Source organism: Triturus cristatus, chromosome 2_1 (assembly GCF_964204655.1).
Source record: "Triturus cristatus chromosome 2_1, aTriCri1.1, whole genome shotgun sequence".
NCBI lineage: Eukaryota > Metazoa > Chordata > Amphibia > Caudata > Salamandridae > Triturus > Triturus cristatus.
In genome coordinates this window covers 612,289,518-612,313,892 of record NC_140581.1, presented here as the reverse complement: position 1 = coordinate 612,313,892, position 24,375 = coordinate 612,289,518, and the positions used below count along the sequence as shown (strand labels likewise).

Here is a 24,375-nt window from a genome sequence, read left to right as displayed (position 1 = left end):
GGAACACAAGCCACCATCAATGAGAATAGTTGGTATTCGAGAGAGACTGCAGAATTAAGCTTTATGCTAGAGACTTCTACCCCCACATTCCTCACCTTTTGAATAACCCAGGTGTCAGACTGGATCCAGAAACTTTTACATAGCAATTCCCTCCAGCTCCGACAAGTGGTGTTGCACAACATGATATTGTGTTGTGCCACTCTATCGTGCAGGTATGACATCAGGAGTAGTACAGATAGGCCACCTGCAAGTGCTGGCATCGGATTCTTTCTGTACGTTTCCCGTACCAACTGACATGGTGCTTCAAGAAATCAGTAATAGACTGTGCAGAATTTAAATAGTGGCATCTCTTTATCTACAACCTTTCCATTATACAGAACAAGGAGGTGGGATGGTAGGTGATGAATCTCTGGTTAGATAGAGCCTCTACCAGAAAAGACATTACTAAAGTTAAGTTACTTGTTCTTCTGAAACAGACTTCTAACTGCAGATTGATCACCTTTTGAATAGATACCAAATTCAAATAACTTTATTCAACCTTAACCATTAAGGTCATAAAAGTGTGAATCATACATATAGTCAGTTAATATATCTAATTTTCATCACAAAATAATCAATGATTACAGATAAAAACCAGGTAAAAAGAGTTGGATTAAAAATGCAATATTAAAAAACAAGTAAATTCATTTAGAAAAAAAAGATACATACTAACCAGTGCCGTCATCAGTTAAGGTGCAAGCTATGGGCTAATCAATCTCTTATTTACTAGAATCAGACATAAATAGGACACAAGGGTGAAACATACATAGGGATCAGGTGACATTTGAAGGAAAAACAGAGCTGGGCGACATTGGGTGAATTCATATTTCTGAAATATTGGGCGAATAAACTTTTTGCGCCCAGTAATATAAAATTTACAGAAAAATATAAAATGAAGATTGGACTCATGGGAAATACCGTCACTGAGGCATACTGGCAGTTCACTAATCGAATACACTCCCGAGGGAAAGCCCAACATGCAAGGGATGAGGTTTAGCATACTAATGCATAGCGGTGATGGATATTGGTCACAGCAACCAAGTATGAATAGATACCAAAGCAGTACTTCCCAGGTGGTTGGTCTATGGAATGGCTCAGTCTTGGAAATCCTCCAAGACTGAACAGGCAAAATGACCATTCTGCCGAACCTGGCTGTCGAGGCTGTAATGTTTCGTGACCATGAGGAGGCTCGGCAAATATCTAAGACTGCCACACCACGTGCTACTGCTGTTTTAGGACCCTTTTACCAAGTAGAATGAGTCCTCAAGCCTTCTGGAGGTTGCCACTTGGCAGGCCCATAGCTGATCTTAATACATAGGACAATCCATCAAGAGATGGTCCTCTTCTGCTCTGTTTTGCCCTTTTTTTGCTCCAGAGAAACCAATAAACAGCTGTTTGTCTTGCCTCAGTTCCCTATCCTCCCGATGTAAAAACTGCGAGCACTGTTAGGTTCAATGTGATGTATTTGCTCTTCTTCCTTTGATGAGAGAGGCGGTGCATAAAAGGATGCCAAAGTGATGGCTTGTCCTACTTGAAAGGGCCTGACTACCTTGGGAAGAAATGCTGCCTTCATGCGAAAGATAAACTTGTTTGTAAAAAAGGAGACATAAGTAGACAGGCCTGAGGTTTACTACCTTGCTTTGCTGGGTCCATGGCAGTGAGGAACACCGTTTTAAGACCACAAGGAACATCTTTTAAGAGTAAGCAGCTCCAAAGAACAACTGTGCATAGGCTCGTAAGACCAGCACATCAGGTAAGTCAAGGCGAAATACAGATCTCATTGTGGCATTAGAGATGGGACAGATGGAAACATGTAGGTCAACAACCCCTTCAAAAACACATCAAAGGTGATTTGAAGAGAGACTGTTGATCTGGTAAATGTGCAAAAACTGCAATAGCAATGTAATACCCTGTAACTGTGGCCGCTGCAAGGCATTGCTGGGCCAAAGATAAACTAAACAAGAGACCATCAGAAAGAGTAGCCTATAAGGGTTGCGTATGATGGGATGAACGTCACACCACAAACTTATCCTAGCGTCCTTCATAAATAGTTTTAGTGGGAGGACGCCTTGCTGCCATGAGAACACCATCCACTTAGAGAGGAAGATCAAAAGCCATTCACTGTCACCAATCAACCTCCATGCAGGAGAGGCAGTTGAGAGAGAGGCAGAAAGATGTACAGAAGGACCTGTGTCCCAATGCAGGTGAGGCAAGAAAGACTGCATTGGGAGCTCCAAGCTTTTATGAGTGAGTCCTGTAATGGTCGCGGCAACACGTTCTTTTATGTTGTGATCAACCAACAGCTCATGCCGCTGTAACAAAATGACCAATGGAGGGGGCGTGGCTTACCATCATGGCTGCATAGTCGCGTTTTAGCAGTGCTCCGTGCAGCTGCCCGATTTAAGGCACAATCCTGAAGCATCCTGCACTATCTATGCCCTCTAAACGGTTTCCTAGTTGCCATGGGACCCCGCATGACTGCACAAGGTCATCGTAACCACCCAGGAACCCAGCGACCGCTGAAATAAAGACCCGGCCAATGAGGGGAGTTGGCGCCATCTTGATTGCCGGAGGTGCGACTCGGGCCGTAGCGCTCTGAGACCCTACCTAGGCTTGTGACTGAGGCAAAAAAACTCTGCGGCCTCAGGAGAGAATGGGCTTCGGCTGCAAGGTGGTTTGAGGCCGTACTGCAACCATCGCGTGGTACGCAACACAACAAACAGCGTCGTGACAGGGAGCCGAGACCCTGGGAAGTGGGGCCTCGGGCGATGGCCTAGAAGGAGGGGGCTGTCTCCGGGTGTCAATTGCTGCTGGAGGTGACTCAGGACTTTGGAGACAGTGGGCTGTGACCACTTCCCCCTCACACCTGTGGGGAGGCGCCCACTTTTTCACTGACCTCCGAAGGGAGTGAGGCACCTGAAATGGAAACCCGGGCCGCAAACGCCGTCTTGAGCTGACGCGCCTGGGTTGAATAGATGCCCTCGCCCTGGAAATTGACTGTGCCCTGCGGGGCCTGGTAGGCGAGATAACCTGAGAGGAAGCGGCCTGAGCCCAGTAAAGCAGCGTTGAGAACACGCAGAGGCCCCGAAGGAGGATTCCTTAGGAGTCAATCGTGGCAGGCTGCAGTGGGACCAGCTTGAGCTGACCCGTCCAGGGAGAAAAGAGAACCCTGACATGGGAATCAATCGTGCCCTGTGGGGTTTGGGAGGTGAGAAGAACTGAGGGACAGAATCCTGGGGCCAACATAGCAGAACTAAGAACAAGCAGGGACCATAAAGGAAGCCCCCTTGTGAGACAAGCACGGGAGGCTGCATTGGGACCGCTGTGAAATAGCACGACGCTGATCCCTGTCACATCCTGCCCTAAGGACCTAGTGAGCCGGACCACTCGTGGGGACCCATGGGAGAGTGCCACTGAGGGGTTGGCAGAAAAGGAGGCGAAGCCCGGGCTCAGGTGAGCTGAGAAGCAGACGGGTTGAGGCTCCTGGGTACAGATCTCAGGGTGAATCACCTACCTGGAGGTGTTCTACATGATAGCAGACGACACACTACGCCGGTAATCATGGGAAGGACAAAGCAGCGAAAACACAAACCAGCAAAATCTTGAATTATGCTCAGCCCCTATCCCACGGCCCTGATGCTAGGGATGAACATCCTGCACGAGGGGAAGGGACCGCTGAACGGACAATTGAGGACTCTCCCACACTAACGGATGTCATCCAAGCTATTCAATCGACCAGAGACGACATGGTCAAAAAATAAATGCAGTGGCCATAGACGTAAATTTATTTAGGTGCGATCTGCGGAAGGTCTCTTATAGAGTGACTGTCAACAAGAAAGAAATGGACGCCTTAAAGACAGAGGTGAAAAATCTTAGTGCCATGGTAGTGGAACTTAAGCAACAGGTTATAAAGCTGGATAACAGGGCAGAAGATTCTGAAGGAAGGTCGAGTAGAGGAAACCTGAGATTCGTTGGATTTCCAGTAGCACTTCCTTGAGCTATCATTGCGAAGCTCTTCAACTTTAGGGATAGAGATCACCTCCTTCAGCTGTTTTTTCTTTGAGGGACATTCCATTTCGGTGTGCCCTGATTACACCCAAAGAGTGCAGGAGCAAAGGAAGACCTTCATTGCAGTCAAACGAAGACTGCGAGATCTAAACTTAAAATACAGCCTTATGTTCCCAGCTAAGCTCCGGGTGAAAAATGAAGTCCGCACATTGTTTTTCCTCTCAGCGGAAGAGGCGAGTGACTGGCTAGATACCAGAGCTCCGGAGGTGAGATGTCTGGTGGCCTCCACTGGAGCAACGATAACAAAGACGCCACTACAGAGACGTAGGCAACCTACATGCCAGCCACAAACCAAGAGGACGACGAGCTTGGGTCGAATTGCAGTCCTACAAGATGGCACACTACAGGCCTTGGACACAGACAGTACCGGACTCGGTTGAGATGACGCTGAACCTAGAAGCTGGGACTGGTGATCCAGGCAGCAGACACAGATGAACACTGAATGGTGAAAGCCTGAGAGATAACCTGTACAGATAAGTTCAGTCAGTAATTGTATCCTGGTGGGGTCCCTAAGAGACTTGTAAGTGGGGATCGTATTAGCAGATTTCTTTGTCTCCTTTTAATCCTCTTCTGTTTGTATAGTTGGAATATCATGCTGATCATTATTCATAATAGGGGCAAGGGCAACCGCAGAAGTAGCGACGCCCCCCCCAACAGAGTCCAGGCCCGCCTGGGATGCTTGAGAGCAATCTCGCACCATGACATAGCTAGTTCTCTAGCACAGCACTCAATAGATATCAATACTTATTCACTAGACGACACAGGACTAGGTTCCAGCTCTTAGACATTTATGCTAAAGATCTTAAAATGTTTTCTGGGTGGGGGGGGTGGAATGGGGCGGTATGTGTTGCGTTTTTTTGGGGTCGCAACATACACATCGAAATTCACACATCTGCCCATGGGGTAGGAAGGGGGTTGGGAATGTTAAGTTTCAAATGTTTTTTCAGTTTGTTGGGGAACTTTTTGGTTCGCGCTGGATTGCATTGTCACGCAAACTACCGGGTCGAAGAATCAGATTTATATGGGAAAGGGTGGAAGAATTAAGTCACACACAGAAAAACAACCATGCCAGTGCAAACGCTGAAGATACTTATTTGGAATGTACGGGGGATGGCCAGGCTAGAAAAACACCGCAAAGTGCACACATTTTTAAAGCGGTATAGAATAGCAATAGCAGAGCTTCAAGAAACGCATATATGGGGGAATACCATATCAAGCATACGGAAAAGATGGCGGGCCACCTGTACGCCACCTCGTACTCAGGCTTTGCATGAGGGGAACTGGTGTGGCTGGCACCGGGATCCCCTTCCAACACTTGCATCATGTCCTGGACCCAGACGGGAGGTATGTCATCTTATTCGGAAGGTGGGAAGGTAGGGAGATTTGTATTGTTAATGTCTATGCCCCTAACTCTGACTGCCCCGATTTCTTTCCCTCAACCCTAAAAGCGGCGACACCATACATGGGAGCAGAACTCATTCTTTTTGGGGACTTCAATTGCATCTTCGATGCTGATTTAGACAGAGAACCCCCTAGAGATAATACCAAAGTTCGCATGTCGAGATCACTCAATACCATACTGATGGGCATGCAACTCAGAGACTAATGGAGGCCACGTAATCCAACCAAAATAGTGTTTTCCTGTTACACTCCAGCTGCTAACACATGTACTTGAATTGATCATTGCTGTCTGTCACCTGGTCTCTCTGCTACCATGGAGGGACTATCCTACTTACCGCGATCTCGCTCTGATCATGCACCACTATTACTTACATTGAAAAGTGGACCGGGTCAGCCGGACATTCTGCTCTGGCGACTTAGGGCTGAAGCACTCACAGACCCCCCATATGCACAGACAGTAATGGAGGCTTTACAACATTACTTCGAAGACAACTGGGGGTCGACAGCTAATAGACCAACAGAGTGGAAGGCCATGAAGGTGGTCCTAAGGGGGGTTTGCAAGCGGACCACATATGGGGTACAACACCAGTTAAGGGACTGTATTACAACTCTAGCAAAGCAGCTTAAGACAATGGACGATGCCCTATACAAGGCGCCTGCCGGAATGGCCGAATGGAAGTGGGTCCGCAGAGAGTTACTAGATGCCTGGACCAGACTAGAAAAACACAGATATACCACCAATAGACAAAGACTGCACATGGAGGGGGACAGGTCGGGGGCGCTTCTTGCGTGACAACTGGCTACCTGTCTTCTTGAAGTGTTCAATGAAGCCCTGGTTTGCAGGGAGTTCCCTGAAACCATGATGGAAGCTCTGATGTCTATGATCTCCAAGCCGGACAGAGGGCCCCTCTCCCCAAGCTCCTATCGACCCATTTCTCTCCTGAAAATTGCTGACAATATTTTAAGTGGCATACTGACGGCACGTCTGCTGCTGTATGTGTCCTTATTGGTCACCCAGACCAGGCCGGATTTATCCCCGGACGGAACACCACACACAATCTGCGCAGACTTGCACATATCTGGCATGCACCACATCTCCGGGAAGAGAGCTGGGCACTGTGCCTCCTGGATATTCAAAAGGCCTTTGACTCAGTTGAATGGAGTTACATGTGGACAGTGCTCAGAAAGATGGGACTAGGGAAAAAGTGTATAGCATGGATGAAAATACTGTCCACTAGACCTACGGCTAGGATGCGCCTCCAATATCAGGTAATCAGATAGCTTCGAACTACAAAGGGCTACCCGACAGGGATGCCCCCTGTCTCCAATTTTATTTTCTCTTGTGATGGAGCCCCTGGCGATTACCCTCAGAAATGAGATGGAGAGGTGGGGGATCCATTTGGGAAATGTTAACCACGTGGTGTCTATGTAGGCCGACGTCACGCTTGTATATCTTCCGCATCCTGAAGAGGCAGTGCCTGTACTTCTTAGGGATCTGTCTAGATTCAGGTAGGTATCAGGACTGTGCCTCAATCCAGGGAAATGTAACCTCTTCCCCATGGGACGCCTGGTTGATAAGGGAGAGAACGAAATACCTCAGGTGGGAATGCACTGGGTCAGAGATGCAGTATGACACCTGGGGATTAAGCTAGCGCACACACAAGTGGCTTATTTGGAGAGTAATGTGGGGAGGTGTGTGGAGGGCATCTAAAAATCGATTGTTTTTATAAGAGAACTACCGTAGTCACTGATGCGTAAAATGGCACTGACAAAAATGGTGATTTTACCACGCTGTCTGTCTGTCATGCAAAATCCACTTTACCGAGTACCACTTGCGTATTTCCAGCATTTGGAGCGCCTATTGGTAGATCTATTGTGGGGATCCAAAAGGAAAAGAATAAAATTAGACACCTTGCAGAGGACTTGGGATCGGGGAGGCCTTCAGGTCCTACAGTTGGAACTCTATTACATGGTGGCGCAACTCCAGCATGCAGTGCACTGGCTAGACGAACATGGCAATTGGGTGAAACGGTTACTGGTGGGCACGCACCGGGAGGTCCTTCTCCCTGAGCTCCTCATGTTGGGGTTGGGGTGCCTGAACGGATCCTGTACATTGTTCTACATGTGGCCACAATTTGGGAAGTTGCAATCAAATCTGTGGTGAAAAGGGCACCTTATGCCCCGGAAGCTCCGCTGTGGGCCGTGCAACAATTTAAACGGATAGGTCAAATTATGTCAATCACTAAATGGACAGAGGGGGGTTGCAACATGATGGGAGATCTATATGCCACCCAACGATTCCTAACAAGGCAGGAGGCGAAGCCTACATTTGAGATAGGCAAGGAGCAATATCTTCAATACGCTAAGGTTTTGGCGGTAGCCCGTGAATTGTGGTCGGCATTTCCTCAAGAGCTGCAAACAACGGCAACCCTGCAGGCTATTTCCACTCTGGGGGGGAGGATGTAGACTGGTTTCACACATTTACAAAGCGCTTATAGGGGATATTCCTGTTGGCCCCCTTCCAGTTAACACTAAATGGGATGCTATACTAGATGAACCCTTAACAGAGAATGAGTGGAAGAGGGTGCACAAAGGGGTCAAACAAATTAGCTCCAACGCTAGATTTAAACTTACGCAATACAACATTGAACATCAAACCTACTTGACCCCACGGGTGCTACACAAAATATACCTGGACCGACCCGCCCACTGTCCCAAATTTAGGTATACCGACACCCACTTTATGCACATGATATGGGATTGCCCAGAGTTGACACCTTACTGGGGGAAGGTGATAGACTGTTTACAAAAAGTTACAGCATCGACGATACCACACTCTGTTAAGGAGGTACTATTGGGACTCCTCCCCAAACCCAAAGCTAAAAACTTACAAGGAAATTTCTCCAGTTGGGGCTAGTATTAGTCAAACGAAGAATAGCAATTAGATGGATGAGTCCGAAACACCCCGCCTCCAAAAGGGCCAAAGACAATGCGAGGGTTTGGTACACTATGATAACGGACATGTCAATGAGAGAGGACCTTCCTCCGGGGGAAACAGAGGGGTTACAGACAGGTCAAGATGGTTCAGGGTTATCAGTAATACACGGGAGTCCCCGGTGCCTGGGAATGAAGCAGACACACAAACCCCATAGAAGTGGTCCAACTCTTAGAACCCGGACTGATACGGCACGCCTAACACAACTCTGCAGGCGGAGGGGTAATATGTTAAGTGTTAAGGTTTATATACACTGGAAAATTTTAACTGCGTCCAGAATCCGCAGTATGCTCTAATACTGTAAGGCTGATATTGTGAACAAGTCCTGTTTCGAAAGGAATGTACTGTATTTACTGTTGTATCTTTTTGTGATGTATAACCTCTGCTATGATCATTTTGCGAGTCTGGAAATGTTAATAAAACCAAAATTTTAAAAAAAATTATAAAAAAAAAAAAGACCAATGGAAGATGAAGCTCACTCAATTAATCAGGTCAGAGCATTTCTTTTTAAATTTTGGTACAGGAGTACCGCGGAACCAACCATCCAGATGTCTCTAACTTTTCCTATGGGTTAACCTCTTCATGCCTTACCTTAACTCCTATTTAAATGCAAATTTCTCAAAAACGGCTGAGCGGATGTACACCAATTTACAAAAAGCATGCTTTCATAGTGTTCTATCGTCCTTACAAATTTAGTGTGATTTGCATTATGCTGCTTTTTCTGTGTCAGAGAACAGTGTTTCCAATAAGAATTAACATGGGAAGCCAAATTGCATGAACTTTTGTTTTGTATGTAAACCTTTGTGTATATTTATCAAACAGGTTTTCTGCATGTATGTGTATATACACAAAGAAATTTTCACAAGAATATCTGACGTTTGATATTGTTTTTCATCTCTGTACTATTTTTTGTATATGTATGTGTGTGCATATGTATGTGTGTATGTATGCACATATGAATTGTGGGTATCAGGAATTTTGCCCGGTGCTAAACTCTCAGTGCACTGGTACCCACCAGTGTGGAAATTTTAAATAGAATATATAACACTGAGATGAAAAACAATATCAAATATCAGATATACTTGTGATGATTTCTTTATTCAGTCACTTGCTTTAATCTCCTATTACAGCCAACACGTGTTTCACACACACTGCGCTTCTTCAGGGCTATTCATAAACGTAGAAAATATGCATATCAGTCCTTAGAAAATATGACAAATTCCAACATTTGTTTAAACATTTCCGTATGATAAAATATTTTAAAGTACAAAAGGAAAAGCTAATTCCATATCATATTTTCATTTAACCATGGTACTACTGGTTCTCCTGGCAAGTAGTACACTAAAGATACATATCTGAAAGAAACACGTTAGTTAGATTCCTTACCTTAGAATATCCCCAGGCGTCAGGCTGGATCCGGAAAGATTTTTCGTCAGCAGTACCCCTGCGCGTCGGTAGGCGTCGTCTGCAGCTCTGTGTCAGTCAGTCGTCGGCGTCGTGATCGCCGTGATGACGTCGCCGGAGTACTTAGACGCCGCCCTCGCGCGCTGACGTCAGTTCTTCTTTTTTCTGCGCCAGCAAGCGCAGATCCGGGAAGAGCGTACCCCTAGTCATTTTTGGAAATTTTGTCTATCTTTTTTTCGAGTCGACTTCAACCCCTGGTGCTGATAGGGATGCCCGGGTTCAAGCCGTGTGACGTCTGTCGCCGACTGATGTCGGTTACCGACCCCCACCATCGGTGTCTCTACTGTCTTGGGGCCGACCACGATGACAAGTCGTGCCCCGACTGCCGGGCCTTGACGTCGAAAGCTAGATGGGAGTGCTCCCGCAAGCTCCTAGAGATCCTGCAGACGCAGTCATCACCGCTCGTCAGGATCCAAGTCCTCGCACTCAGGTAGGTCGAGGCATGGCAAAAACAAAGTCGAAGAAGCAAAATCACTCTTCTGACTCCTTTAGCCGGTCGCGCTGCTCGGCCGAGGGTTCGGGTGGCACCACCCGCGCGGCTCCGCTGGAGCCGCAGGAGTCGCATCCTGCCCCACACCCTCCGGTCCCTGGGCGTCATGCGACTCCGGGCGAGATTCGAGACTTCTTCGTGGCCATGAGGACTCTCTTCCCGGCGTCGAGGCCTGCCGGCGCGCCTTTGGGCCCTGCAGGTCCGACTGGGGGTCCTAGCGAGCCGGCGCCTTCGGCCCCGGCGCGGTCGTTGACTTCGGTCCCGACGCCGCAGGCCTGGATCCCGGTCGATGCCAGTTGACCTCACGACTCCTCTGCTGGCGCCGGTGCCGTCCTCAGATGACGCCGTCCCTGGTTTCAGAGCGGTGCAGCTCGGCGCCGTCTCCGGCATCGATGGGTGAGCCTTTCGCCTATGACCCGGCCTGTCATTTCTGCCTGTTTACCAGGACACGGATGAAGGGGAGGACTGGGAGGGGTCTGAGGACCCTCTGGCACAGCAGTGCCAGTTAAGTCAGGACTGGGCAGATGAGCTGGGGGAGGCCAGTGGTCTAGACACTTCGCCTGACACTGGTTTCATCTCTCCTCCTTCTGTGGCTATGGAGGAGGGTGCTACGTATGCTGTGGTGCTGCGCAGGGCGGCCCAGGCCTTGCGCCTGGAGATCCCTGCAGCGGCTGTGAGGTCTAACCTCCTCACTGAGGTGCTTGAACCACCAGTAAGCTCTTCGGAGCCTCTGCTGCAATTTAATGAGGCCCTCACCGACGTTCTGATGGGCACTTGGTCGAAGCCCTCCACAGTCTCTCCTGTGGATCGGAACGTGGCCCGGTGCCACCGCCCAGCTCCAGGCGACCCCAGCTTTCAGTCCATACACCCCACCCCTGAGAGTCTGGTTATCCAGGCCTCCACGTCCCAAACCGCCTTCCCGTCCGCACCTCCGGACCGGGAATCCAAAAGGATGTAACAGTTTGGCAAGAAACAGTTATCCTCCCTCAGTCTGGGATTGCGGTCCATTAATACCGCGTGCCTTTTGGACTGTTGCACCCACTCTCTGTGGGATACGGTGGCGGACGTGCTGCCCCAGTGTCCAGAGGAGGCCAGGACACGGCTCGCCCAGGCTCTTGCTGAGGGGCGTGATGCAGCACGGTACTCCATTAGATGTGGACTTGACAACACGGACTCGCTAGGTAGAGCGATCGCAACGACGGTGGCGATTCGTCGTCACGCCTGGCTGAGGCCCACAAACTTTTCAGGGGATGGCCAGAGCACTCTCATGGACATGCCCTTTGATGGGCGTTGCCTTTTTGGCGACAAAGCAGATAGTGCACTGGAGCACTTTAAGGATTCCAGGGCTACGGCCGAGTCCTTGGGTCTGTCGGCCCAGCGCCAGTAAACTTCTGCTTTTCGCCCCTTTCGTGGCCAAGGAAGGGGCGCCCCCGCACTTTCGTCCAGCCACAGGCCGCTGAACCAGCCTCAACGCGGTTGCGGACGTGGATTCCGCTGTGGTGGAGCAGGGGGACAGAGAGCCGGTCAGTCCACATCCCCTCCCGCAGCATCTGCCTCAAAGCCTTCCTAGTCCGAGCTTTCAGACCCATTCCACGCCAGTGGGCGGCAGAGTTCACCATCACCTGCTCCACTGGCGTACCATCACTTCGGACAGGTGGGTGCTGCAAATCGTCCGAAGGGGCTACTCCCTCCCCTTCAAGGCGACCCCTCCAGCCATGCCACTGCAGTACCACCGCATGTCGGGGATCACTTGCAACTTCTGCAGGAGGAAGTTACGGCCCTCTTGGCCAAGGGGGGCATCGAGCGCATTCCTGGCCCAGAAGTAGGACGGGGTTGTTAATCCCACTACTTTCTGGTTCCCACGAAGGGCAAATGGGGCCTACACCCTATCTTGGACCTCAGGAGCGTCATCCCCTTCTTCTGGAAGGAGAAGTTCAAGATGCTGACTTTAGCTCAGGTTCTAGCTGCCCTAGACCCTGGAGACTGGATGGTAGCGTTGGACTTGCAGGACGCTTATTTCCACATCCACATCCCCGTCCTGCCGGCCCACCGGTGTTATCTGCGGTTCACGGTAGGCCACGAGCACTTTCAGTTTACCGTGCTCCCCTTTGGCCTCACCAGTGCCCCTCAGGTATTCACAAAAGTGATGGCGGTGGTCGCAGCTCATCTGCGCAGTTTAGGGGTTCCGGTCTTCCCCCTATCTCGACGACTGGTTGTGAAGGCGGGCTCACCCCGAAAAGTCGTCTCCCACCTCCAGACTACGGCCGACCTCCTGCATTCACTGGGGTTCTCCATCAACGTGCCTAAGTCACATCTGAGTCCCTCCCAGAAGCTCCTCTTCATTGGAGCGGTTCAGGACTCTGCGCAGTTTCGGGTCTATCCTCCCGAACAGCGGATATTCAGGCTCTGATTCCTATCTTTCAGCCTTTATCCTGAGTTTCGGTCAGGATGGCCCTACGGCTGCTGGGTCTGATGGCCTCCTGCATCCGGCTACATCACGCCAGGTGGCGGATGCGGGCTCTGCAGTGGGACCTGAAGTTCCAGTGGGCTCATCATCAGGGCAACCTGTCCAACCACGTCCTGATCTCGGAGGGCACTACAAGACAGTTACAGTAGTGGCTCACGGACTGTGATTGGGTCAGTGGCAGATCCCTCTCCCTACCCCAACCGGAGCACTTAGTGCTGACGGATGCGTCCCTCCTGGGATGGGGGTCCACATGGGAGAGGCGGAGATCAGAGGCCTCTGGTCTCCAGCGGAGTCCTGGCTCCATATCAACCTTTTGTTGCTGCGGGCGATCCGGCTTGCACTGAAGGCATTCCTTCCCTCTGTCCGGGGAAGTGTAGTGCAGGTGTTCACGGACAACACCACCGCCACGTGGTATTGCAACAAACAGGGTCGGGTGGGGTCGTGGACCCTTTCTCAGGAGGCTCATGGCTGGAACCTCAGGGCATCGCCCGGTGGTTCAACACCTGGCGGGCTCTCTGTACGCCAGGGCGGACGAACTCAGCCGCCGGTGCATGATGGATCACGAGTGGCGTCTGAACTCTGACGTGGCGCAAGGCCTCTTCGGCAGTGGGGAGAGCCTTGATTAGATCTATTCACCACCGAAGAGCAAGCGCAATGTCATCAGTTCTGCACATTGGAATTTCCAAGGCGGCACTTGCTCGGAGACGCTTTTCGTCGCGAGTTGAGTTGCGGTCTGTTATACACCTTTCCGCCTATACCACTTTGGCCCAGAGTGCTGAAGGTCAGGCGCGACCGGGCCAAGTCATCCTTGTGGCTCCGTATTGGGCACGAAGATACTGGTGTCCCAAGCTACTGTCTGTCAATCGATGCCCCGATTCGACTGCCTCTTCAGGAGGACCTTCTGTCGCAGCAGCAGGGGACGGTCCTCCACCCAAACCTGTCCAGCCTCCACCTCCATGCGTGGAGATTGAGCGGCGGCAGTTGATGCCATTTGACTTGCCTCCTGAAGTCTGTGATGTCATTCTGGCAGCCAGGCGTCCCTCCACTAAAACGGCATACGCCTGCAGGTGGGACAAATTTGTGGCATGGTGCACAGCAAAGGCTGTGGATCCTCTTTCCACCCCTCTTTCTGAGGTTCTCCTCTTTCTTCTTTCCCTGGCCCAGCAGGGCTCTGCTCTGGGAACCATCAAGGGATATCTTTCAGCTGTTTCAGCCTTCTTGAGGCTTCCTGATGAGCCTTCTCTTTTCAAGTCCCCTGTTGTCAATAGATTCTTGAAAGGCATTACTCACATGTTCCCTCCTGTTCCCTTTGTAATGCCTCGGTGGGACGTAAATCTGGTGTTACCTTATCTAATGTGCACTCCCTTTGAGCCACTTCATAACTGTCCTCTTCGTCTTCTGACTCTCAAGACTGCTTTCCTGGTTGCGATCACCTCTGCCAGAAGAGTGAGTGAGCTCCAGGCTCTTTCTTCTAAACCTCCTTTCCTCTCTGTCCATCTGGACAAGGTTGTTCTGAGGATTCGCCCTTCTTTTCTTCCTAAGGTGGTTACTGCCTTCCACATCGGGCAGTCCATTACCTTACCCTCCTTCTTTCCGCCTCCGCATCCCTCGAAAGAGGAAGAGAGGCTCCACAGTCTGGACCCAAAATGTGCGCTCTCCTTTTATCTGGATCGCACAAAACCGTTCCGGGTGGACGACCAACTCTTCGTTGGCTGGTGTGATCTTGGTTCGCAGTCCCACCACCGGGGTTGGTATTGATGGGGTATCTATTCTAAAGTAAAGAATCTAACGTGTTTCTTTCAGATGCACAAGTCACTTACCTTCGGTACCGATATATCTGCAAGAAACATTAGTTAGATTCCTTACCGCCCTACCCATCCTCCCCGTTCTGCGAACCGATATCTAGGGTTAAGGTCATCCCTTTCAGGGCCCTAGTTTCATGGCACCAGTGTCGGTTTCTTGCATGACTCTTGTGGGACACCCCCGCGCCGCACGGCCACCAGCTGCTGCGTGTGCCCCTTGCCTGCCCTTTGCCTCGCTGCCCTCTGCCTCGTCTGCCGGCTGCCGCCGCTGCAGTTGTTTTTGCCCTTGTTTAACGTGACTTTGTGCCTGCTTGGTCTAACTCTCTATTTTTTTCCCTTGTTTATCGTTATTTGTGCCTGTTCTGCTGCTATTTCATTTTTCCCCGTGTTTGCTTCCTTCCTTGCTGTCCGCCTACCTCGGCGCCCCCGCCCTCCCTTCCCGCCACCGCCGCTTGTCCCCGCCCCTTTTGCCTTCTGTAACCCTCCCCGCTCCCGCCACCGCCGCCTGTCCCCGCCCCTTTTGCCTTCTGTAACCCTCCCCGCTCCCGCCTCCCAGCTGCTCCGCCCACCCGCGCACTTCGCCTTAAATGGCGACCGTGCGAACGCGCAGTGGCCACGCGCAGCGGGTGCGCCGATTAAGCGCCGAAGGTGCGCCAAAGGTAAGCCCGTCTGCGCCCGTCCGCGACCGGATCGCGTCCAGCGCCAGGACCCCTGGCCCACGAAGACCCCGACCTACCCGCCTGACGTACTCCGCCGCCACCCTCATCGCTCTCAACACCGGCCGACTCCAAGATTGCCACCAAGCCACACCACGACACACCCACGGACCTTTCAGCTGCCACGCCTGCAAGTTCTCCTGCATCCAGACCAGCCCCGCACCAGCACCCGCCAAGTCGAACACCAGCAGCACCCACCTCAAGTGCATCCTGCTCAACACCCGCTCCGTCCACAGACACACCATCGAACTCTGGAACCTCCTAGACGCCACAGCCCCTGACGTTGCCTTCCTCACGGAGACCTGGATGAACGCCTCTTCAGCTCCCGACATCGCCATCGCTATCCCAGAGGGCTACAAGATCGTCCGGAGGGACCGAAACGCCAACCAGATGGGAGGAGGCATCGCCATCATCCACAGGAACGCCATCCGTCTCACGACCAGCATCGACAACACCCTGACCAGCGCCGAACACCTGCACTTCCAGATCCACACCAACCCGAACACCACCCTCAGAGGCACCCTGATCTACCGACCCCCTGGACCACGCACGCAATTCAGCGAGGACATCGCCGACTTCGTCAGCCCGCATGCCCTCCCCTCCGCTGACTACATCCTCCTGGGAGACCTCAACTTCCATCTGGAGAACAACAACGACCACAACACTAGCACCCTGCTCGACAACCTCGCCAACCTGGGACTCAAGCAACTGGTGTCCACCCCCACCCACCTCGCCGGACACACACTCGACGCCGTCTTCTCATCCAGCACAGACATCGACTTCAGCCACGCCACAGAGCTTCAATGGACGGACCACAGCTGCGTCCACTTCACCTTTAAGAGAACGACGACTCACCATCACCAGCAACAGGCCGCCCGCAGAAGCTGGAACAAGATCACAGCAGACCAGCTCGCCACCTCCCTGAGCCAGCACCCTCCTGCCAGCTCAGCGAACCCCAGCCAGGCCGCCGACAACCTCACGAAGTGGATCAGCAACTGCGCGGACGAACTCGCCCCGCTGAGGACCCCGCCTAGCAGACCCGGCAGCAAGAAGGCCCCATGGTTCACCGACGAACTCAAGAGCTCCAAGAAGAACTGCCGAGCCCTCGAGAAAGTCTGGAAAAGGGAACCGACACCGGACAACAGAACCTCCTACAAACTTGCTACCCGGAAACACCACCAGCTGATCCGCGCCGCCAAGAAAACAGCATTCAAGGACCGGTTGGACAACAACGCACACAACGGCAAGGAACTCTTCAACATCGTGAAAGAGCTTTCCAACCCCAGCGCAGGAAACAACGACATCACCCCATCGCAAGACCTCTGCAAATCCCTCGCCTCATACTTCCACAACAAGATCACGGACATACACAGTAGCTTCAACAACCAACCAACGCACACCATGACCGTCCAACCACCCCCACCCACCACCACCCTCCACGCCTGGACCCCGATCAGCACCGAAGACACCATCCGCACGATGAACTCCATCCACTCCGCATCACCGACCGACCCCTGCCCTCACCACGTCTTCAACAAGGCCGACGCTGTCATCGCACCCCACCTGCGAGACATCATCAACACATCCTTCGACACCGCCACCTTCCCCGAGAGCTGGAAACACGCCGAACTCAGCGCTCTACTCAAGAAACCAACAGCGGACCCCACCGACCTCAAGAATTACCGCCCCATCTCGCTTCTCCCGTTTCCAGCCAAAGTCATCGAGAAGACAGTCAACAAGCAGATGGCGGCCTTCCTCGAGACGAACGGATCCCTCGACCCCTCACAGTCCGGCTTCCGAGCCAAACACAGCACCGAGACCGCCCTCATCGCCGCCACCGATGACATCCGAGCCCTGATGGACAATGGAGAAACAGCGGCCCTCATCCTCCTAGACCTCTCCGCGGCTTTCGACACGGTCTGCCACCGCACCCTAGTACGGCGCCTCAGCAACATCGGAATCAAGGACAAGGCGCTGGAATGGATCATCTCCTTCCTCGACGGAAGAACACAGAGAGTCCGCCTACCACCGTACAAGTCAGAGGCCTCCGAAGTCATCTGCGGCGTCCCCCAAGGATCATCTCTGAGCCCCACCCTCTTCAACGTCTACATGAGCCCCCTCGCGGCCATCGTACGCAAACACAACCTCAGCATAATCTCCTACGCCGACGACACCCAGCTGATCCTCTCCCTGACCAACGACCCCGCCGCCGCCAGAGCCAACCTGCACGAAGGGATGAAAGAGGTAGCCGAGTGGATGACGACCAGCCGCCTGAAACTGAACTCGGACAAGACGGAGGTCCTCATCCTGGGCTCCTCACCCTCCGCCTGGGACGACTCCTGGTGGCCTCCCGCCCTGGGCACCGCACCCAAACCGACAGACCATGCACGTAACCTGGGCTTCATCCTGGACTCCTCCCTCTCCATGACCAGGCAGGTCAACAACGTCTCCTCGGCGTGCTTCAACATCCTACGCATACTACGGAAGATCTTCTGGTGGATCCCCACAGAGACCAGGAAGACCGTCACCCAGGCCCTCGTCACCAGCCGACTGGACTACGGTAACGCCCTCTACGCCGGTACCACCGCCAAGCTCCAGAAGAGACTCCAGCGGATCCAGAACGCCTCAGCCAGACTCATCCTCGACATCCCACGATCCAGCCACATCTCCGGACATCTGAGAGACCTTCACTGGCTCCCCGTCAACAAGAGAATCACCTTCCGCCTCCTCACCCACGCACACAAAGCCCTACACGACCAAGGCCCGAGCTACCTCAACAGCCGAGTCAACTTCTACGCTCCCACACGCCACCTCCGATCAGCCAACCACGCCCTCGCCGCCGTCCCCCGCATCCGAAGAGCGACTACAGGAGGAAGGTCCTTCTCCTACCTGGCCGCCAAGACCTGGAACTCCCTCCCGACCGACCTGCGCCTGACCCAAGACCACCTCTCCTTCAGGAAGAAGCTGAAGACCTGGCTATTCGAGCAGTAGCGGCACCCCCCCCCCCCAGCGCCTTGAGACCCTACGGGTATGTAGCGCGCTTTATAAGTGTCACTGATTGATTGATTGATTGACTCTGCATTCCTGGCGCAGAAAGCTATGTACAGAACTGACGTCAGTGCGCGAGGGCGCCGTCTAAGTACTCTGACATCATCCTGGTGATCACGACGCCGACGACAGACGCGGAGCCGCAGATGACACCTACCGATGCGCAGGGGTACTGCTGACGAAAAATCTTTCCGGATCCAGCCTGACGCCTGGGGATATTCTAAGGTAAGGAATCTAACTAACTAATGTTTCTTACAGATATACCGTTACCGAAGGTAAGTAACTTGTGCAATAAATTCAGCATTTCAATTTGTTCATAATCCCCTTGATATAAATTCGAAACAACATTTTGATAAGCACTCAAAAAGATTGTTTTTTATATAACTATCGCACACTACCAAAATTTGTTGGCAGAAGACCTGCACCCTGAAGAATAATTAAATGAAAATATGATATTGAATTAGCTTTTCATTTTGTACTTTAAAATGTTTTATCATACGGAATTCTTTGAACAAATGCTGGAATTTTTAATACTTCTAAGGACTGATATGTATATTTTCTATTTTTATGAACAACCCTGGAGAAGTACAGTGTGTCTGAAACACATTTGCGCTATTAGGAGATTAAAGCAAGTGATTGAATAAAGAAATCATCACAAGAATATCTGATGTTTAATATTGTTTTTCATCTCAGTGCTATTTTTTTCTAATTCAAATGTTCACACTGGTGGGGAACCAGTGCACTGAGAGTTTAGCACCGGGCAATATTCCTGAATCCCTTAATTGTTATGTCCAAACATACACACACACACACACACACACACACACATACTGACTGCAAGCAACAAAAATATATACACATACATACATATAGTGGATTTGTAGCGGGTTTGGTGGCGACTATTAGGTGTGGCGGAAGGTAATGCCACTGTTTCTAATAGAGGCTTCTAACCACATATTTCTCACCTTAGAATATTTCCCAGGTGGCAGACTAGCTTTAGGAAAACCTCTGCACACCGGTAGGTGATGTCGATGGGCTCCAGGCCAGCATCTGAAGGGACAAGCGCGCTGCCTATATAGGTGCAACCTGGAGCACTGACATCAGTTCCTGGATTCGGAGAGCTACCTAGGTCACTTTTTGACCTTTTTTCCTTCTCTTTTTTTTTTTGTTTCGTTTACTTTTTGTTGACTTTTTAAGTTTTACTCCCAGTGTGCTAGGGACATGTATCCAAACAAGCTCACAGGATTTAAGCCATGTGAGGAATGTCAGATAGATATCTTTTTCTTACCCACACTTGGTTTGCCTGTAGTGCTTGAGGTCAGGCTGCGACCCCATGGCCTGCGCCGACTGCAAGTCGATGCACCCGAAGGTGGTTTATGTGCGGGCATTGAAGCTCCTAGCATCAGAAGAAGGCTCTGTGCCGATCCGGAGGGAGATCTCTGGGCCGTTCCCATGGATGAACATTTTCCCACTCCACGTCCTTGTCTTCAAAGTCGGGTAAGTCAAAGAAACACATGAAGACAACTTTGAAGCGTTCATTGGCTTCCCCTAGTAAGCCTCATGCTGCCAAGCCCCACTGCTCTTGGATGTGCTCCATGCTTCCCTAAGTTCCTGGAGCTCCAGAGCAACTCCTGCTCAGCTCAAGGAGTTGTACAATGCTGTTCACTCCCATCTTTGGGCCCATGGCTCCCTCTGCCATGCCTTTAGGCCCATGGAGCGAAGAGGTGCCCCTGCTAGGTTACCATCAGTTGGTTTGCCCTCCGTGCCAGCCTAGCCCTCTTGATCTGCCCCCAGCACTGCACTGACGCGGACACTGGTCCCTCCCTTTTTCCTGGTCTGGGTCCAACCGATGCCGTGCCCGGCACCACTGGAAGAGGAACCTATTCTCCTCTCCAACTCAGAGACGGGGCCAGTGGACATCGAAAAGTCACCGCCTTGATTATTTCCAACCCCAGACTTTCCACCCATGAACAGACCCTCCTTTCCTATAGCAGGTGATAACGTAGAGGTTTACTGCCGCTGGGAGGACTACTCCCAGGAGGAAAACTGGTTTGAGGCGCTGGGTGATGACAGTGGTTTGGACACCTCTTCAGACATTAGCTTGATTTCTCCTCCAGGCCATGCTCAACTTTTACGACCATGATGCGCAGGGCAGTGGGGGTTCTTGACTTCCAGATACTCTCTATTGAGCTTAAGACCAATATCTTGACAGAGGCGATTTGACATGGGTGACCTCTGCAGAGTCAGTGTTCCCCTGTAATGAAGCCCTCACCAACATTCTCCTGGGGCAAACCCTGCACAGGTGTTCCTGTGCACAAAATGATTGGCCAATGTCATCACCCCGCCCCTGGAGATCCAGCCTTCCTATTCCAGCATACCTTTCCAAAGAGCCTAGTGTGATGCATCCCTTGGCAGCCAGGATAAACCCAAATATGTTTCCTACCACCCCACTAGATAAGTATCCAAGAGGCTGGATCTTCTTTTCCCCCAATTAGACATTGCTATTCAGTAAACACCGTATGTTTCTTAACCCCACACTCCCATGCCTTGTGGGAATTGGTTGTGCAGTTGCTTCCTTACTTTCAGAGGGCCATCTGAACCTGGCATTGGTTGATGACAGGGGCACAGTAAAGTTCAAAGTTCAATGTGGACTGTACATGACTGATTCATTAGGCAGGGCCATGGCCTCCACAGTGGCACTGCGCATCCATGCCTGTTTGCGGTACAAAGGCTATTCAGGGGATGTCCAATCATCGTTGATAGCCGTGCCCTTTGACTGCTGCTGCCTCTTCAGCGGCAAGGCTTGCATGGCCTCGAGTGCTTCAAGAGAGACGAGTCACCTCCAGATCCTTCAGCCTCTGCCTGGGCTCCCGCAGCCAGCAACAGTCTTTTCGCCTCTTCCGTGGCCATGGTCAAGGCTCCCTTGGGTTTCTGCAATACCCATCTCATGCCCCAGGCCAGCAAGCTTTCCTGCCCTTTCGTGGCCAGAGGCACAGATCCTATAGAGGACGCAGCATCCACACTGAGCGTATTGTCTTGTACCCTACCCTTCTGGTTACTACAGCTTCAAAACCTCATTAGTGGGTGCTCCATGCAGCACACTCATCCTGTTGGCGACAGAATCAGCTACTACCTGTCCCAATGGCAAGCAGTAACTTCTGACAAGTGGATGCTTAAGGTTGTTCAGAAGGGTTATGCCCCACCCTTCCTGGAGACTCCACCACACTTGCCACCATCCCTAGACGGCTGATGGAAGACCATCTCTTTTTGCTCCATCAGGTAGCACAGTTTCTCCAACAAGCCGTCAAAAAGGGCGCCAGCATCAGAAGTAGGATGTGGTTGCGATTCCTGCTACTTTCTGGTGCCAAGAAAACAGAGGCCTTGATCCAATGCTAGATCTTCGCCTTCTCAACACCTGTCCACGGAAAGAGAAATTGAAGATGCTCAATTTGACTCGGGTTCTGTCTGCCCAGGACGGTAGTGTTGTACCTCCAGGATGAGTATTTCCATATTGCCATTCTGCAGGCCCACAGACATTACATGGGGTTCACGTTAGACCAAGAGCATTTCCAGTTTGCTGTGCTCCCATTTTCCCTCATCAGTGCCCCTCTAGTATTCACAAAAGGGTTTGTTACAGCACACCTGTGGAGGTCAGTGGTCCCAGTCTTCCCCTACGTTGACGATGGCTGTTGATAGCAGGCTCGTCCCAGGGTTCACCATCACCTACCCCATTGGCAGTCCATAACATTGGCTAAACCACTAAAGAGGGAGTCCGGGGAAGACAAGGCAACCCTACTGTCCCCAAGCACGATACAACAAACACACAAGAAGTAGGTTGCCTATAACAATGCGATAAGCCAGGAAACCGTGGTAAGATGTGGAGATCCTAAATACTGCTAGTCATGTGTGGTTAAAGGAGGTCTAGTAGTACATCCTTAATGGAAGAGGATGCCTCTAACACAATATTGTGTCCTGCTTCATCATAGGCATCCTCTCCCCACCATGGTAAGATGGTACTACCAGGGCGGACTCAATCTCTGCGAAGACTTGGAGAAAGGAGGGAGTTATTGCATAAACCTTAAAGGACAAAAGTTGGATCCAGTTGAGTTAAAAATACCTTTAGGTTCCTCGTTTATCACCTTTATAAGTGAGGACCTGAGGTACGTTAAAAACAAATATGTCGATGGACATTAAAGAGAATGTCTCTAATCCATCTTGCAGTAAGCTAACATGTTTCTGCCCTCACAGGGAGCGTAAAAGGTCTGGGACGTTCGTCAGGGCTGTTGGATACCTACAGAAACATTGTTGGGTGTCCCCTATATGCTAACGTAGGGGAGTACACCTAAGGTGTGCCCAAATGAATCCTACCTGTAATACTCTTAATCGCAAATCATCATGCTCCCTAGACTCTAGGCGATACCAGAGACTCGGTCAAAAGGAGGGGTGGTGGTCTTTGTAGTCAAACATTCCCCAGAGGGACCACCACGTTGAAGCACCTATTACATCCGTTCCCTGCTGATTGGTAACATAACATTACATGTGAAGACATGGACATTCAAGTTCCACCCAACTATTACATCAGATTAGATGGATCTAGAAAAACAGGAGGCAGCTAAGCATGCATTTTCCGCTCCTCGCTCACCCTGAAACATGCACAAACTGCTGCAATGCCTTGTGAAAACCAAGGTATCGACATATATGGAACAACAATTAGATTGTATGCACTCTACACACTCTCTACCACACCCCGGGCAACAATCTTCCTTCCATTGAACAACTAATGTAGACCATTGTGTCTAAATCAGACCAAAACACCAGCCAGGTCTTCCTTGGTGATTTCAGCATTCACTGGAATGATACTAATGATCATTTACTGAACACATTTTAAGTCTTCCGGTCAGCCCTCAACCTCACCAATCATGTAATGGGCCAACACATAAGTCTCCACCCTCGACCGGATCTTCTCCAAAGACAATGTCATGCAAATGGAATCCATATCCCCTTGCGACTGGTCAGATCACTATTTAGTTTCCTTCCTCATCTTGGGAATAACGCTGATTCGACAGGGTCAACCATGTAAAACCAGACAATGGTCCAGAGACCTGAGAAATATCAACCTAACTGAGGTGTCTTCTATCGGCAACAGACTCCTACAACCCCCTACAAACATGGTGAATGTAAACGATCTTACAGATCACTATTTCCAATCTATGTCAGATATACTCGATACAATTGCTCCAAAAAGCTAAAAAGACTATCTAATAAACACCCCATACCGTGGTTCAACTGCAACCTTAATGAGGAAAGGCACAACTTAAGACATGCTGAGAGAACTTGGAGAATCTCTCCCTCTCACCTCAATCATTTGAGATTGACTAGAAGTGCTTACAATAAACACATTCGATGAAAAACCTTGGACTCAAACAATGGGTTACCTCTCCAACCCACACAGCAGGACACGTGCTCAACCCCGTCTTTGCCAACCATTACGTCTCCTTCAGCCACACCTCTGAGCTCCCTTGGACTGACTACTGAATTGTCCACTTCTCCGTCACAAAACCCACGGTACACCCCCATGCCCACCGATACATTCGCAGAAGCTGGAACAAGGTCACCGAAGAACAGCTCACCACCTCCATCAGCAACACCCCACCTCCAACTTCTGCAGACACTAATACCTCAACTCACAACCTCCACCAATGGATCTCCAACTGCGCTGATGCACTGGCTCCTATCAAGAAAGTGCCAGGCAAACCACTCTCCAAAAAGCCAGCTTGTTCTCCCCAGCCCTGCATGAGTCCAGACACTAATTTAGACGGCTCAAAAAGAGATGGAGGAGCATTAAGACAGTGGAAGATCGTTCAGCCTACAAAACCGCTGTCCGC

General features: G+C 51.0%; 1 protein-coding gene across 3 annotated transcripts in view; it reads left to right on the top strand.

Moving 5' to 3' along the window:
- The window catches only part of CHD1 (chromodomain helicase DNA binding protein 1), a 1,484,343-nt gene that overhangs the window by 1,419,166 nt on the left and 40,802 nt on the right, over positions 1–24,375 (top strand). The gene's annotated exons all lie outside the window — the stretch shown is intronic.